The sequence below is a fragment of the Microchirus variegatus genome (genome assembly GCF_963457635.1).
Source record: "Microchirus variegatus genome assembly, chromosome: 19".
Taxonomy (NCBI): domain Eukaryota; kingdom Metazoa; phylum Chordata; class Actinopteri; order Pleuronectiformes; family Soleidae; genus Microchirus; species Microchirus variegatus.
Genome location: NC_139820.1, coordinates 21189315 through 21196603, shown reverse-complemented (window position 1 = coordinate 21196603; position 7289 = coordinate 21189315).

Below are 7289 nucleotides of genomic sequence, written 5' to 3'. Positions count from 1 at the left end.
AGGGAACCTGGGACGTGGGATATTTGCTCAGCCGCTTGTTTTGCTTTGAACGTGCTGATATTGTCGAGGAAAACCCTTTTCTGGGACTACCCTCGCCCCAATCCCTGTGTCCTTGTTTTTTGCTTTGTAGTCCCAGGGCAGAGTGCCTGCAGTCAGAGTAAAAACACAACTCAGCTTCACAGTTTAGCTTTACCATGAGGCCGAATAAAAAACAGTCTTAGCCTCCTCTCCTCTGGATTTTCAAAGTAGTCTTTATAATTGAAACTACAAAAAAGATCACTTCTAAAGCAAAAAAACTCAGATTTCATGATGAATTGTTTCAAAACAGGCCATAAATATACAACTATCTGCCAGTTTTAATGCTGTGGCTGCTCTCTGTTTACTGTTGCCATGGAGAGAAATCTGTTAGTCGTGGGCTGTATTCATTAATACTGCTTGTTTGACTCTGTGATGAGTCATTTTACGACGTTCCATTGCTCAGGAGGCTGTTCTTGAAAGAAGACTTTCAATATCAAACACCGGCAGACACAGTGACTACATGAATAAAGTGGACATTCGTGATTGGTCCACGATTTATTTGCTCTGCTGTTCAACCCACAAATGTGGCGCCATTTAAAAAGGGAAATAAACAGTATGCGTTTATGTGTAGGTATTAATCAAGTGTTGGAATTGCATGTTCGTGAACACATGCAATATTATACATGCGCACAGTTATATTTACATACAATGTACAGAAGCCCACAATACTGGCATGCATGTCATCGTGTAAAGATATAGGTTCTATGGCTTTTTCAACCCACATGAGAACTCAGCTAATCTGACGAGCTTTATCTCCCCTCTGCAGAGGAATGAATCATGTATTAAACAGATGCACTACAGCGACAGACATGTGGAGGGCTTAGGAGACATGAGAATGGCAAACACCTTTGAAAAGCTGCTTGTAGCCCACTGTGACACCCGCTCATTTAGGCTAAACCCCAAAGAACCCCGAAGATGAGCTAGAAGGGAAAAGGAAAAATAAAAATCAATGCTTCCTGTGTAATTCTCATCAGATAGAGGGTTAGCTACATTGCACTGCTTCAGGCTTAAAGACTTCAAACTGCTTACAGTGGCCCCCTGTATATCTGCAAAGGCTTGTCCATGTTCAGCTTTGACACCGTGATGCCTTCAGGTGGAAGTTTACTCTCTGAACGCAATAAAGAATAATAAAACGACGACCCTTTGACATTGAGACAGATCTTCTTTTTGAACCATGAAGTGTAGACGTCTACAGTCAGCAGATCAGTGGACGATCATGTGATAGAAACACTACATGGATACTAATAATTGATGAACACTACTAAGGTTACTAATGTCACCCCTTTTAAATCTAGGCAACATTATACAAAATAATCCTGAAGATGTTCTCATGTTGATTTTAACTTCCCTGACATTGTTCGGTAATGTTTGCCCGCAAATAGCCCAAATAGGGCTGTAGTCATATTGGAGAGAGCTCTCAAACACATGAATCACAGAGGGCTATTCAAAGCTAAAAGTGTCTGGACTCTGACTCTTCCTGTGCTAATGTGAGTCTTTGTGTGAGAGCTAAGTCACACGGCCTTTGATTGGTCTCCGTGGCCTTCTTTAGCTGTAAATGTAGAGCGAGCAGCAGGAGAAGCTACAGATTCACTCTGCATGCTGCCCAAATGAAGAGGACACGCTTGTGTGTCACCTTGACTATAACTCAGAGGCGACGCCTGCTATAACACTGTGTCACAGGGAAGATGTTAGCGACATCCATACATCCCTCAAATCCATCTGTTCACTAGATGATATATTTATGATATGAAGGGGCTCCTGGGCTTTTAAACCTATAGCACCATATATAAATCTACCACTCCTGTTTCTCTCTGCAGCCCTGAACAGTTGTGCATCCCTTAAAGGTCCCATATTATACCCTATTAACCCAAGATAAACTAGGTCCTGGTGCCCCAATGAACATGTCTGTGTCATGCTTTAGTCAAAATATCATAAGGATGAAGCACAATAGCATTTCAATAACTCTGCCAAAACAGCCTTTTTCAGAACGCTCGGTTTTGTGCCTGCTCATTTACATGTGAATGGGACCCAGGTAAACACACATCCACTGCTTCCAGGGGAGTGTCGATCTAACTTACTATCCACAGACATACTGTCACCACTTATCACCTATTGTCATGCATTGTCGTCACAACCCCCGCTCCATATACCCCATAGTAATGTCCGTTTACCTGTTGTTACTGCGTTTCACCGTAATGCATAGAGTGACCACAATTTTGGCTTCGCGATCATAAAAAAATCGAAGAAAAACGATTAATGCGCCTCGGCATGTATGTTAATTCCCATGCTAGAAAAAGACCCTGAACGCACCAGTGTAACTGCGGCTCCAACTGACGTGTGTGGATCAACAACACGAGGAGAGAATGTGGAAACACGACAGAAAGGCAGCCTTTGGTTGAGAAGAAATGTAGGACAACATCTACATCTTTCTGCAGTGCTTTCAAACGCGTGCTCCTCATATCACCGATCCACACACGCCACTCGCTAACCGCAGGCACGTAACTGGTGCGTTCAAGGTGTCCCTCCAGCATAGGAATTTACACACACGATCAACAACAAAGGGCTTTTGAAGCTTGTGAACATTTTTTTCATAAATAAAATATATCCACTGGACACAAAAATCTTCTGAGGCTGGATGTTTGTGTAAAACACTTTGCTCCGCTGTGCAGCCACTCCTCCTCCCTCGCCTGCAGTCTCGTATTTCACAGGGACAAGGGGGAGCTATATTTGTCGAAGATTTATTGAAATAAGACATGATATTTAAAGAAGAAATTCCATTAGAAAATGGCGTTTCAGACAATAAATCTTGAAATTAACATTTGTGACCAGCGTTGGGAAGAACTTTTTGTGCCACAATTCCCCAGCTTGTTATCTGCTCAAATGTATTTCTCTTATTGTAAGATAAAACATTGTTCTTGATTAAATATGTTCACCTACATCAAATAAAACCAACATAGTTGAACCAGCAATGGCCACAGTTTTAGATATAATTTAAATATAAGCCCTTTTTTTCAGTGAGACCAACGCTGCGTTCCGTTTGTCGTCAGAACTGGGAATTTCCAAGGTCATGTGGCGTTTCTGTAGAAATCCAGAAATAACTGCACATAATAAAGTATATTTATTTTGATCTGCTAATATTCCTTTACATTTTCCTCTGAAAATAGATTCAGTTCTTCATGTAGATGTATGAAAGTTTCACATGAGAAAAACAATAAAGCTGCATTAATCTCCTTAGAAAATGTAATGAATCATCCTAAATGTAGCTGCTGTCTGTCCTCCAAATGTTCTCTTTTCATTCTTTTTTCTTCAGTAAATTTGAAGCTGTACATTTTCCCCTCGTGGACTTTGTATATGTCCTAAATGGTGTCTAGACTTTCTGTTTTTCTAATGTTTGAACTTAAAACATTATTTAGTGCTCTCTTCAATCTTAAAGCCCAACATTCACCGAGACGCTTGTGCTTCATTTCTGTTTTTCCAGCATGTAGATGTGTGTGTAAATCCGTCTTCACCCCCTACCCTGCAATCTGAGGCTGAATTAACAAGTGAACCATAAATCAAGATATAATGTATTCATGACTAGGATCTGTGGGAGTGAGTGTAGAATGTGTATTATCTTTCCCTTGTATTCGTCAGTCTCCAAATATCCACTAAACCTGTTTCTTCTCAGAGACGATTGCGTTGTTGCTTAAGTCTCTGTGCTCAACCATGATGTTTCCCTTCAGAATAATCTGACTCAGTATTCCAACAAACTCCGCTGACCTTGAGAAGAAAAAAGTTTTGTTTCTTAGAACAAGGGAAAAGCATCTCCGTCGCCCTTTCTTTGCACACATTACAAACCCAGGCGCTCGTGACACTTTTGCGTTTACTCCATCTATGCATCAAGCCCATACTGTGTATATTCTGGAAACTGTCTATAAAGTACATTCACTTTTAATTTGATCATCTTAGTGTTAATTTCTCATTGTACCTTTTTTTTGGTAATCCATGTTCATGATTTATTATCTTTATCTTTACTGTCTTTTCTGCTGTAACAATTTAAATTTCCCCACTGCAGGACTAATAAAGGACGTTCTTCTCTTATCTTAATTATAGTCACAGTTATCTTTCCACTCCATCTTCATTTTATTTGGTTATACCAGATGATGAGAGAACAGATGATCTTATTAGGAATAAATCTGCCTCCTGTGAAAAGTCTCTATTGACTTTTGCTCGGCATATTTTCATGCCTTTTCTAACATTGTTGATAACAGTGTTACTTTGAGAGGTCGATATTTTCTCAGGTTGTACTTGGTATAAAAAGTTTTCGAACTCACTCTGTGGATCATTCCCTAACTTTGTACTTTTTGCCCCATTCTTGTTTTTAAAATTAAAATTAAAAAACAAGCAAACTAAAAACAAAAACAAATGAAGTAAATCGATGTTTACCACCATGCTGGCTCCAGTTCATTGAGGCTCATCTCGTGAACTACCTCCAGTACACATGCATACTTGGATGTTTAAGGTACAGCTGAAACAATTACTCCATTACTCCTGGATTTTTCCATTTTCAATCATTAAAATAATCAACAGTTGACCAATCAAGCACTTACCTGCACACTGGCTATTGCCTAGCAACAGTGTTCTGACAACTTTACCATTTAAATGCCAAGCATGTCATGTTCATAACGTGCCCAAGGCAGCATTATGTCCAATGTCCTGCTCTGTAATGAACTTTCATTTCATGCAAAGAGAAGCAGTTTCTGACCTGACATAAGCAATGACCCTGTTGAGTAATAATAAAGACTAGTATCGGAGAAAGCAGTCAAATCCAGCTCATACATCACAGCAGTAAGTTTGAAAGTGGCCGTCTAGAGAATAACCTCTGACTGATCTCCCTCAGAGCCAATGTGTCAGGGTGACAAGCTCCTGACTCTCATCTTCACATGGATCGGCTCCCAGTGGACGTTTGGGCCAGTGGCCGTCCGTCCATCCCTCCGTCCGTCCGTCCATCCGTCCGCCCGATCGATGGCTGGGGCAGGATGTGAAGCATGAGCTCACCTTGGATGACAAATCTATTACATATGAAGTATGCACATGCCACACCTGATCTATGTTAGCGCGCAGCAGGCTTGATGCCCTAGCAAGGAGATTGATTAAATAGCCATTTTGCCTCACTCTCACACATACACACACACACACACACACACACACACACAGCCCTCTTGTCATTTTGACTAAAAGCTTCAGGCTGTTGGGCTGAAATCATGTCTCAGTAAAATTGAAAACATCCTTAGCTCAGGGGACCTTTCCTTCCTTCCTTCCTTCCTCCCTTCCTTCCTTCCTTCCTTTCTTCCTCCTCTCTCCTCCTCTCTCCTCCCCCTCCTACGCCTCCTCTTGCTTTGTTACAGGAGGGCAGCCGTATCTCCAGACGTCCATGACGCCCACTGGGAGCTGTTGTCTGAACAGGGATTTCATTTTCTTCTGTGGACATACAATAAGCCTCCTGTTGACTCGGTCCACACACACACACACACCCACACACACACACTTATTATGGCTTCACTTCAAAATGCTGTTCACACCACAGGGGCTCTCATGCGAGTCTGTCTAATGGACACAAGGTTCGAACACCGCGTGCGAGGCATCGTCCTGTCGTCACCTGTGCATGTTTGGAGCCTGTAACCCCATCAGTGAGCCGTTAGACTCGTCTACGCATATAACATTTCTTGTATTCGTATCACTCCGACATTCAAAACACATCACTCCCACTCAGGACCCCGCGGTCTTTTCACGTACAAAGCTCCAACAATGTTGTCGTCGACGTCGCAGCGACATCGACGACATCGCTCGACGCGTTACTTGTTCCAAAGTGTACCACACTGTACCAAAGGTTGAAAAGCACCATGACGGAGCAGCTTTATTCACCTTCCTCTGACCCACAACAGTCACTGTAGACTCACACACATACAGACATGTCACTGCATTTGCACCAGTGATATTTCCCTCAGTATCTCATCCACCCACGGCCCACCTGAATATGATATATATAAAGTCTAGTGTTCGGCAAAAGGTGGACTCCTTTGCTTATACGCCTCCCTTTTCACAGCACATCAGGGAACTACGGTGGCCTTTGCATACCAGAAAGGATGCCCGTGCTCTTAAACGACTGTCTGCTTTTCTACTTTTTTTTTTTGTGGACAGATCTGTAAACTGTGTTGTTCCACCGCTGTCAGTTCACATTGCAAAAATTGATTTTCAACAAAGTAAAAATAAGACTCGTTTCTGAGAACTTGTTCTTATGTATTTTTAACCTCACAGGAAAAATAATCTTAGCAGGCATTTTTGAAAATTGAAAAATCATTTTATTGTGAGAAAAAAAGTCCAACTCCAACTTACTTGGAGCAGCTTACTTAACTGTTCCTGGTTTGTGTGTTCATTACTGAAGTGTATTAAGGATGTCTTTAATACAAGGAAAATGTGTGTGTGTGTCTGCAAATACAACCATTTCTAAGCTTAATCAAGTCAAGTAATATTCATAGTAAGTGGACATTTCTTACATGATGATATTTGTAATAATTACAACACATTTTAGACAGTTTTGTGTAGTTTTCTGCATTAAAGGATTAGGATTAGGACTATAGGGTCAGGGGTCAGGGCCACAGTGGAAAGTCATTTTCCTATCTGGAAGTGGGCTGGTGTCAGACACTGAGCCTCCTCTCAGCTCATTAGAGACAAAGGCGAGTGGTGGTGAAGCATCATTCGTCTCTTGTGCGTTATTGAGAGGATAATTGTGTTCATTTTAGTCACAGATAGCGCGTCGATGTCTCCGCCCACACGTGTTGCACAACACTCCCTTGTATCTGCAGAATTTGGCCACTTGTCAACGTCCGAGGCGTACGAAACACATTCCCATTTCCTTTCATTTTTGTTTTACGTGTGCTGAGTGTGTCCTCATTGCCGACTTGTGCGATTACAGAATATGCTTCAGGTGTTTTTTTGACTGCTTGTGTGTGTGTTGCAGCTGTTGGTGAGTTTGTCCTTCTGGATTTTCCACTTACTGCATCTGATTTACAACGATGGTAAGAAGCTGCGCTTCGGCTTCCCGTTTTTGTGGCACGTTCTCGGCCTAACAACTTCCTGTTGTTCCTGAGCCTTCATCTCATGAGTTGTATACGGCTCAGATTATATTGGATATAATAACATATATATTTGTTAGGGCTGTAAAGTCAAAG